This window comes from Phlebotomus papatasi, unplaced genomic scaffold (assembly GCF_024763615.1).
Source record: "Phlebotomus papatasi isolate M1 unplaced genomic scaffold, Ppap_2.1 HiC_scaffold_283, whole genome shotgun sequence".
Taxonomy (NCBI): Eukaryota; Metazoa; Arthropoda; class Insecta; order Diptera; family Psychodidae; genus Phlebotomus; species Phlebotomus papatasi.
In genome coordinates this window covers 15,414-26,768 of record NW_026604511.1, presented here as the reverse complement: position 1 = coordinate 26,768, position 11,355 = coordinate 15,414, and the positions used below count along the sequence as shown (strand labels likewise).

The 11,355-nt window shown below is 35.3% G+C and overlaps 1 long non-coding RNA gene across 1 annotated transcript; it reads right to left on the bottom strand.

The window, feature by feature from the left end:
* Positions 1-10: 10 nt before the first annotated feature.
* Positions 11-1,225, bottom strand: LOC129809053 (uncharacterized). Its single transcript, XR_008752534.1, has 3 exons — positions 1,188-1,225; positions 788-1,006; positions 11-197 (listed from the first exon to the last, which is right to left on the bottom strand). It is a non-coding gene; the product is annotated as an uncharacterized LOC129809053 (long non-coding RNA).
* Between the last annotated feature and the right edge of the window lie 10,130 nt (positions 1,226-11,355).

Sequence of the window (11,355 nt, the reverse complement as noted above, 5' to 3'; positions counted from 1 at the left end):
CCATCCGCCAGTTGTCATCGCGATTTTGCCCGTGGGGTATCCTCTCAAATGCAACAGCCGCGTGTTAAGTAGCTTCCAAAAGCAATTTGCAATGCTCTTGCATTTCTCACCAGCTCAATGGGAGTGCTTATGTTTGGGTGGATGGCTCTCGGTGGTTACATGAAGATGCGAAGGTTTGATCCTCTAGAAACACCTTGCTACAAAATAGATGAAATTGTTAGGGCCAGAGGCCTGAAAACTCATTCTTTCAATCAAGTCCATACTTCGGGCATTACAATACAAACAATTGTTAAATTGATTTGATCAATACCGAAGGTACAAATAAGTTTACTTATATCTTTAAAGGTTTTGAAATTACTAAACAGTCAACGAATATATAAAAGTACAGTACTAGTAAAATAATAATACAAATACAAATTTTTTTAAAGTGATTATAAGGTAAAATTTGGGATGCGAACCAAGCAAATTGGAAGTTTGAACGTTGAAGATCTCGGAATGATCATAAATTCTACAGTACTTTAAAACTTAAATATTATTTTTTTTTTAATGAGTTTAAAGTTTCTGTGTTGTTCTGGAATTACATTATTTTTCCTAATCTTGAAGAAAATACGAAAAAAGTTTGTGTCATTAATCTAATAAATGTTGCAGTCTCGTCTTTAGACGAAAAGATCAATGCAACAACAATTATAAAAGGAAATCATTTGGAATTGTGAATATTACTAGCAGGAAGATAACATTTTAGGCATTGAGATGAGGATGAGTGGATGTATGCTTGGTGTGCACTTACCTTTTCTTCGTTTAACAATAAATTAACCCTTTGGTGTTAATCAGGCGATAATAACTTGTGGCAATAATTACACAGAGAGAATCTCACACGACGACACTCATTCCAGTTGAATGGATATTTTGGATAGGACTCCACCAGAGTGGCCCAGGAAGGTCAAGAGTGGGTCCAGAGAGAGAGAGAGACATTCCATTGGTGAGGTTCCATACAAAAGAAGTGTCACTTGGTATGCGAGAATGAAAATGAAAGATGTATTAAATGGAATGAAGTGTAATTTTCGACTTCGACTATTTATTTATTTGTGTTGTTGTATTGTAAAAACGAAAAGCTAATATTTAACATTTGTTTTTAGTGTCGACAGTAGAAACAAAAGACAATGCCAACAAGAGATCTCTGTACATACCGTTGGATATGACACACTCGAGATGGTAGAAAAAGTTGTTGTTCCTACTCTTTTTGGTGACTTCATGGGTCTGCCTGTTTTTTTTTTATTGCTCGAGCTCTACCAAAAAATAATATATACATATATAATTGTCTTTTCACTGGGATACCCTTAAATATTGCATTTTTTACCTCCAGAGAGACATATTTGTACTTAAAAAAAACAAAGAATATAACAATTTGGGAAAAATGACGTCATGATATCTATCTATCTTTCAGTTGGTTTTATACATTCACTATCTAGACTAGAGACTAAACGGTTATAGATAGCATCTTGAGGCCTGTGAATGAACATACGATTTTTCTTCTTTTTTTATATGTTTTTATTATCTTACTCAGGTAGACGTTAATCTCTGTACACGACCGACACTGATCTTGAAACCCTGAATTCATTTTTATAATTGTTTCATAATAATGGAAAACAACTCTATTTATCAGTTATCAATTATGGCTAGATTAAATTCATTATAACCACAAACCAATTCCAACTTATACCAATCGCACGTAGTTGCAAGCACTCCGAGTAGCACACTTTTCGAGGTCGCCTGTAAAGAATCTCAGCTACCATAAGCTTATCTGAGTTTATCACTGGTCATTTTCTATTTTAAATAATCTGAGTGGGGAAGGCGAACAAAAGAAAAAAAAGTTCATTGAAATCGGTTAATAAACTTTAGAGATAGAATCCGGTCCATTTGAATACAGTAAGGGTCGGGGTACATTGGGTTGGGGTGTAGAGACGGATGGGACCCATCGATAGAGAGATCTCGATCTCAGATATAATATATACTAAAATTTCATCGAAAATCCCTTTATAAATACAGAAAATGCAGTCCGGTCAAGACATTTTGATTATAGCTCGGGTCAGGGAACATCAAGGGAGTAGTACGACCCAGCGTTGGAAAGGTCTCGATCTCAGCTACTCACAACATACTAAAATTTAAAGAAACAGTATCGTCTAGTTTTCGAAATATTCGAGATCAATTAATCGAAAATCGATTTTTTCGATCAAATCGATTAAATCGGATGAAATTGGCATGCCATGAGAGTTGCAGTACTCAACGAGACCTTTCCAAAACTCCAAAATTTTTCGAATTCCGATAATTAGAATCGGAGATATCGCCATTCGAAAACTCAATTTTTGACCCCCTCTAGCTCAGGTCAGCGGGGTCGGAGGGGGTTAAGTTTGGTATCGATCGAAAGATCTATAACATAACATAGCTATAACATAGCTATAACACAGCTATAACATACTAAAATTTGAGCCCGATCGATCCCATAGAGCAGAGGTGTGCAAAAAACCGTTGAAACCGAATTAACGTCAAAATAAGTTTGCTCAAGTAGCGTTCTGACCATTGACGTACATGTTTCATTTGATGTTTATTCGGTTTCAACGGTTCTTGCACTCCTCTGCCATAGAGGCTGAGTTATTAAGAAAACATAATTTGGTGGTATTCCAAAATGGCGGAAGGGGGGGGGGGGGTGGATCTAACACCATCAAGTTCTAGTGGCCCAACGACATTTAACCTTTGCCGAAAATCGCTTGTCGATATCTCTCTCCGTTCTCTCTCCAGAAGTGGTCATGGACGGGACCATGAGTGATTTTCGTGATTTATGAGTGTCAAAAACGTGTAGATCCAAAATTTGGGCCCGATCTGATGAGGTCGGATTTCACCTGTGACCACGAAAGCTGATATTGTAAAGAATCTCAGCTAATAAAATTGCGTAGACGACTGCAAGCAATAACTTCAACAATATGTCTACAAAGAGTATTGGTTCAACAAGGTTCCCAATGGAAAAATACGATTTTGAGGTTGCGGTTAAAATATGAGTCAAGCTTCACAGAATTTATGACAACCTATTCAGTGAAGTATGCTCACGATATCTAAAACCTAATAAAATCTATTTCATCTTATCACAAGTATTGTGGTGTAATCAGTATTCCGGATCATATTAAATTGAGACGTGTTTGTTATCAACGAAAAACGTCTTAATATGCTCCGATGGGTTGGTAGAAAGGGACAACTCAGTCTGTTTGCTTCAAGAAGACGATGCCTTCTGAGCCTCGGATAAACTGATTCTGATAAACCGATGGGGATTTCAGTAGCACAATAGACAAGATTGTTGGGTCTTGGGCGGATGAGATCTCTTACTCTACTCTCACAGTTGTGAGTTCGAGTCCCGCCCGGTGCAAAGCTCTGAAAATACTTCGCCTGTGCCCAAAAAAAATTCTGGGAGTATGGAAAAAGTATCCACAGCGGGGAAACGCTCCTGGGCGATCTACGATCGGCAGATTCTTCTACTATGGGATATGCGACATTGCAACATGATTGAATTGTAACAAATATATCCTGATACGAGTAATAAAAATAACCGAAATCGATTGCGAATTGCGAAGACCAGAGCTTGTTAATGATCCGGAACTGAAGTGCAGAGACCAGTAAGGTTAAAGCACCACGTAGACTCAGGCTGACCGTAAAGTCCCGTAAAGTTTGGTTGTAAAGCAGAAGTGTGCAAAAAAAAACCGTTGAAACCGAATTAACGTCAAAATAAGTTTGTTATAGTAGCGTTTTGACCATTGACGTACATGTTTCATTTGACGTTAATTCGGTTTCAAGGGTTTCTTGCACACCTCTGTTGTAAAGTATCAGTGTAAATCAAACTGGGATTAGGAATTAAAGGTTCTTTGCATAGATTTCCTTTATTGGCAAATTTTTCGGGTTATAGAGAAAGGCTTTGAGGCTTCGCACAAACTCTGGCTTTGAACTCTTCATATTTTTCCTATGTTCCTTTGATGAGTCTGACCTATTTTTGTGTGACTAAGAACTAGCTATTAAAATTGTCATAGATAGGTCAGATACATGAAAGGAATATGGAAAAAAATATTAAGTGTTCGAAGAAAGAGTGTGTACGAAGCTTGGAAACTTTTCCCTAATTCTCCAAGATCAGCTTGAGTGTTTTTGGGTTTTAAGGCTAGAATTGCAGTGCACTGAGAAAAAAAAACGGAGTGCGATTAACTTTTTTTCATCATAACTTTAACACTTTTTTGGTGTAAAAAATATCAACATTGTTTAATGTTAATGTTACACCTTTTTAATGGTAAAATTAACATGAAAAAGGTTAACTTTAACCCCTAATACACCTAAAATGAATAATATTTACACAGATTTCGGATCAATACTGCAAGGTAAAATAAACATTTCCGAAATGTTATTTTAACATTTTCGGATTTCTCTTAGTGTGGGTATTAAGTCAGACCAATACTGGCAATTTGTCGTATCGCCACCTTAAACAAGTATGTAACATTGAATAAATAAGTACGAGCATTCTGCGAATTGTTATACACTTGATCACCCTTTTTGTTGGTTCCTTTCATCTTCAGAGAACCAAGTAAGAATTTTATTGACATACCTTCGATGACCACGAATTTGTCTCTTGACTACGGGCAAATTGTCTATAAGCGGGGGTGTTTCACAACAATTGAGGTGTCGCCCAGATGAGACATCTCTCCAGGGAATGATGCATCTCTCGATGGAGAATGATTCTTGGGTGCGTTTTTGGGAAGTGATATTTATTGTTGAGAAGTTTGGGCGCAAGACACGTAGAGGGGCCTATCGAAAAAGGCAGGTGTGTTACTTCATCAAAGAGTTACCTTTATTATTTCTACACAGGCGCGAGTGTTTCGGTTGTTTTTTTTTATTTTTGGTACTGGATGAATCTCACCCAAAAAGACTTTATTCCCCGAACAGACAATTCTTTCACATGGCGTAAAATTACGTTTAGATGTGTGTTTCATTCACAAAATAAGACAATCCATAGAACTGTGGGGAGATATTTAGTGCGATGGTGGAGCAAGAGGTGAAGAGAAAAGAAAACGAGTAAAATTTTTAATGTAAATCTTACAACGTATAGAGATGAATGTACGAGATAATCAGTTTTATGTTTTGAAGGTGTATTTTGAAATAGAGACGTTGTGGACTCAATGTCAGGGTGATTAACAGTAACGCTATCAGATGATTTGCCTCCAATGGCTTTCAGATGGTATGAGATTGATTTGCAGAAAGACAGAAACACTCACACTAACAATACAATGTGAAGATGAATTTATGCGTGGGCGAGAGATAAATTTTATGCTTGGATTTGCTTCTTTTTTTTTGAGTCTTCGACATTTACAGATGAGTATTTGAAAGATTTCAATGCAACATCACGAAAGGTTTGGCAAATGGAAATTTTGGAATTTTACATATAGTAATAACTGAAACATGAGATCCCTTTTCCTTGAAATTGGCTTTTTTTATATAAGTTGTAAAGCTAAGGTACTCTAAGAAGGGCATATTTCCACATTGTCTATACACTTAAATTGGAAAAATCTCTAAGGAAAAGACATATTTTTCTAAGCTCATACTGGATTTGACATTATGACGTTCATTTCAGGAAATTTAAGGCATTGGTTCGACTATTAAAATGTAATATTTTAATGGGTCAAATCCATTAAAAACGTTTTGAAAAACAATGAGTTGTTCAGAGATTGATTTGTCCGAAGATAGCGTGCTTTCCCCTATAGAGATTTGTCCAAAGTTTTATTTTATAGTTAAACCACTTGGAAGGATATGACTTCAATATGATTTTATTAGAATTTTTAATTATTTTTAGACCACCTTTGAACCAAATTTAATCAATATATATCCTTAGCTTTACACTTTAAAGGAGGGTTAGATATTTTTGAAAAGGAACAGGGAATATTTATTAGACAAGACTAAAAGTTACATTTGGTAAAATTTTAATTCAGGAACAAAACTTTACCTTGAAATATTTTTATGACAAATATTATTGAAAATAAACATTTAATTTTTTTTATGTGTTATTTTAAGATAAAAATTTAGAATAATATCAAAATCTATCTTGAAGCTTAGAAATTAACTTGAGAACCCCTAAACTTTCAGAAAAAATAAATAAAATCACTGTATATTTGGTAAAATGCTGTACAATACAATTTTTAAAAATAAATGTTAAAGATTCCATTGCTTAAAATGTTTCTCTTTAATAATCTTTACTTATTGATAGCATGCACTAGAAGTTTTACATTTAGTACACTTCAAAAAACTTACAAAAACTTTGCAATTTCAAATAAATTTCAAATGTTTTATTAATTTCAATAAAAACCTGCATCTCTAATGATTTCTGCCGAAAAGATCCAAAGGTGTGTGCTGGATTAATTTACATGGGTGAGGTGCACAAAAAAAAAACTCCAAAATACAAACAACTAAAGCAATTCCCAACATCTTGAGTGCCCAAAAATGTACGGGAGAAGACGCTCAAAATAGCGATCATTAAAATGCTTTCAGTGTCATTTTCCTCTGTCGGGGTCAAATAAAAATTTTTTACGAAGGATGTTCCTTTAAAAAAAATGTACCGAGAAATGATATTTGTGGTTGATGGTAATCGCAAAGAAATTCACTTCCGGCCCGTAAGACACCCACTTAATTACGTTAGGGGGTCAAATGGTGTAACAATCGCTGGTAAAAGCCGTTGCATCTTTACGCCAATTCCTGGGTGAAAATTGTGGCAGTTGTCCTCTTTATTGGCACTGTTGTGTCCCTTGGGCTCTTTGTTTCATTCAGTGGGTCCCCTTATCTGGCCCAAAGATCTCCCCGCTAAGCCCGATCGTCTTCTTGCCTAACAAATTAGGGAGACTCTCCTTGGCCATTTTATATCCATCTTCGAGGCGCTTATAAAAACACAACATGATGCCCATATTCGAGGTGTTTGGCACCTGCACTTCTGGAGGAGAACTTCTTCAAGTCCGACAAACGTCCAAGTCGGGGAATTTCAAAATAGGGGTAGCATCAGAGACACTTTTTCCTTTAGGTGGATTCGGAAGAGTGCCGGTCAACTGAATTACATGACCCTTGTCCCCCGTTGGATGATGTTGCAACAATTGCCTAGATGCAATTACAAATTCATAATGGAATTTTTCCTTAATGGTCTCACGGGGTGGCCGTTTAAGAGTGGCTTGGAAATGTCATAATTTTCACAGAAGGTCATCAATTTGCTGTATGAAAAATAATTCACGGGACAGGTGTTTTCTTCTTCCTTCCATCGCATCCAGCACAATATTTTCAGCCACGCGAAGGTTTGGACTTCAATTTTTCTTAGCAAAACAACCGTGGCGCAATTGGGATCCAAGGAGTTGTTATATCGCATAATTCATTATAAAGTGTTTTATATAGGGTGTCATATTGTGTACTAAATTTAGTACACTAAACTAAAAATCAATTTAAAAAGGAAAAAGCGGTGTAAACAGCACTAATATGAGTGCTTACACAAAAAAAAATGTTTTGTAAAAATGTTCGTAAATGTTTGTGAATTCCCATGGGAGAGTTACGAAGTGCTCGTGAATCGTATAACCCACAAACATGTTCGTAAAAGTTTGTACTTTTTCACAAACATTGTTCGTAACATGATCACTTGACGAGCATTTTTTGTACTTGTAACACACAAAATTTTTTTGTAAAATTTTGTCATTTGTTCGTAAATGTTTGTTTTCCTGTCGAATATTTTACGAACATTTACGAACAAATGTTTATAAAAGTACAAAAACTGTTCGTCAACTGATCATGTTACAAACAATGTTTGTGAAAAAAGTACAAACTTTTACGAACTTGTTTGTGGGTTATACGATTCACGAACATTTTGTAACTCCCCCGTAGGAATTCACAAATATTTACGAACATTTTTACAAAATATTTTTTTTCTTTGTAGTTGTAAACATAAATTTGAAGTCAAACAAAATAAATTAGGAGTAGTAGGGTGACGGAATTACTTGTCGGAATTACTTGGCCTCGTCACAATTATTGTCAGAAAACAATTTCGAAAACCAAAAAATGTGATGTGTACTATTAAAATACATCAAATATTTTTCATTTTGAGGGTTTTCGAGGAGGCCGTAAATAAAGACAGAGTCCACAAGTAATGCCGCCACCCTACTAAATTTACTACTTTATTTAATTTGATTCTAGAATTTCTGGGATGAAAATATATGTAAACAAAAAATAATTTAATTGCTAAAAATGTAATGCTTTTGATGTACTAAGTTTAGTGCAATAGCAAATCAAAGAATTAGTACAGTAGTTTTATGTACTAAGTATTCTTTTTATTGCTCTTCCATTTATTTTAAAATTGTTTGATTTTTCAGGTGTGTGAACAAAATTTGATATAACCTAAATGGTTGTAGGTTCATTTTTTATTTTGTACTAAAAATATTTACGGTTACAATAAACATTATTGATAATATGGATTCCAGGAGAGATGAGGTTTACTAATGCTTCAGCAAGTCAGATATATAGAGAGTACGTCTGTCTACAATCTGAAACTTATTATTTTGTTACTTTTTTCAAATTGCATTTTGTACTAAATATTAATATTTCAGGTTCTAAACTTACTTATTTTTTGTATTTTAAACGTAAATTTGAAACACAATAAAAATAAATTTGAAAATCAAATACCTCTTTCAATATTTTCTTAAAAAAGAGGAAGATTTCTAAAACTTTAGTAGAAAGAAAATTTCAAATAGCACACGCTATTGTTTTATAAAGCTTCTTTGAAAATATCTTGACATTTAAGTCTTCTAATTATTGTTTTAAAATTGAAAAATTCATGATTTTCTTTAAAGGAAGCCTAAGAATTGCATCATAGGATGTACCAAATTTAGTACAATGGGACTTATAATTTTAGATATTTATATTTGTACTTTCCAATTCAGTCATTAAGATCATTAATACAATTTCGTAAAAAAATATTAACTTGAAAACAAAATTAAATTCTAGTTATACATATTTAAAGAACAATTACCTCAGATAATTACTCCTTTTTGTGAGACCCGCAAGAAAACTCTGCCCCAGTGTTAGCTGGTTTGCTCCATATTTCATGCTGCAACGATATTTAATATCCGTGCTTGGAGGGATAGGGGAGGACTGGACACGAAATAGCTCGTGGAAAAAGAGGCAGCTGATTGTGTGTGTTGAGTGTACCAATGTTGAAACAGAAAGTCCACGCTTTACGCGCACTTAATTAAAAGTTTCTTGAAGCAAACGACCAATTAGTGAACTATTTGACCACCTTGTGGTCTTCCCCCTTCTTGGTGTCCATCGCAAAGGGAATCGCGGGTATGCACTTCAAGGCAATGCCGATGAGACACTTTGGCATGGACTCACCAGTAATTGCTGAACTTAAGCTACAAGACACCAAACCAGAGGGAGCACAATGGACGGTGTGACAAATTTGCCCAGGTAATACCTCATTATCCCGAACGGACATTGTCCAGCTCGCACGCGACTTCTTGCATTTCGCCAAAGTGTTGCAAAAATATTCGAAAAATTGCTAATTTTCACATTCACATCCTCGAACGTGATTTATTGACAAATGATAACCTCATCGAGCTCTACGATAATAAACTTTTAATTATATGACAACTCTTTTAAATTCAAATTCAGATCCAAAATTAGTTATTGATTATGATGCAATTTGCTTTTCTACTTTGGTCATCAGACAACATAAATATTTTTTTATAAACTTTATATCAGAAAGAGCCTTCATCGCCTTGAAAAAATGGCCTTTCGAACCCATCAAAAATAGTCTGCTGATTTCGTCACGAAATCGGCAGATTTAATCGGCGCGTCGGCAGATAATATGCCGACCGTCCTCATATTATCTGCCGACGTTTGTTCTCGAAGTGCAACACGACGCTGTTCTAAAAGTCGGCAGATATGTCTGCAGATTTTATGCGTCTGTCTCTTGCGATTAAAGGCAGACACGACGTCTGAAAATCTGCTGAGACTTTTAGTAGCCTGTCTACACATATATTTCACTCCCCACGCCCCCAAAATTATTAGAAAAATACTTTATTTCATTTAAAATTGATTTATTAATGACACAATGTCTACATGTGTGAAGGTGTGTTGTGTGTTTAGCGAAATCCTGTCCTGGAGATGATGTTCTGTCCTGAAATCTCAAAGTTGAGATGGGGCTTGCTCCGTGAGTCCCTTCACAGAGAAAATTTTTCAAGTATCCAGATTCAATACCCATGGTATTGATTTTAATCCCACCATTTCAATACCAAAATTATCCCAAATTTTCTTGAAAATAGGTGCATATTGGGATTGATTTTAGTTTCTGGAACAAAGTTAAGAAATATTGGGATTACTTTTAGGACATATTGGTATTAAATTTATGAAATTAATTTTTTGAGGAGGAAATGGTATTGTTTCTATCTCAATTTGAGATTGAATTTTAGAAATCGTGGGATTAATTTAATCCCATTGCAGCATTGATTTTTGAAAGTCATTATTTATTAGGAAACAGTATAAATTCTATCCCATTCTGGTATTGATTCTATCCTATTTTGGTATTGATTCTATCCCATTTTGGTATTGATTCTATCCCACTCTGGGATTGATTCTATCCCACTCTGGGATTGATTCTATCCTATTTTGGGATTGATTCTATCCCACTCTGGGATTGATTCTATCCCACTCTGGGATTGATTCTATCCCACTCTGGGATTGATTCTATCCTATTTTGGGATTGATTCTATCCCACTATGGGATTGATTCTATCCCATTTTGGGATTGATTCTATCCCATTTTGGGATTGATTCTATCCCATTCTGGGATTGATTCCATCCCACTCTGGGATTGATTCTATCCCACTCTGGGATTGTTTCTATCCCACTCTGGGATTGATTCTATCCCATTCTGGGATTGATTCTATCCCATTCTGGGATTGATACTATCCCACTCTGGGATTGATTCTATCCCATTTTGGGATTGATTCTATCCCACTCTGGGATTGATTCTATCCCATTTTGGGATTGATGCTATCCCACTCTGGGATTGATTCAATCCCATTTTGGGATTAATTCTATCCCACTGTGGGATTGATTCTATCCTATTTTGGGATTGATTCTATCCCACTATGGGATTGATTCTATCCCATTTTGGGATTGATTCTATCCCATTTTGGGATTGATTCTATCCCACTCTGGGATTGATTCTATCCCATTTTGGGATTGATTCTATCCCACTCTAGGATTGATTCTATCCCATTCTGGGATTGATTCTATCCCAGTCTGGGAT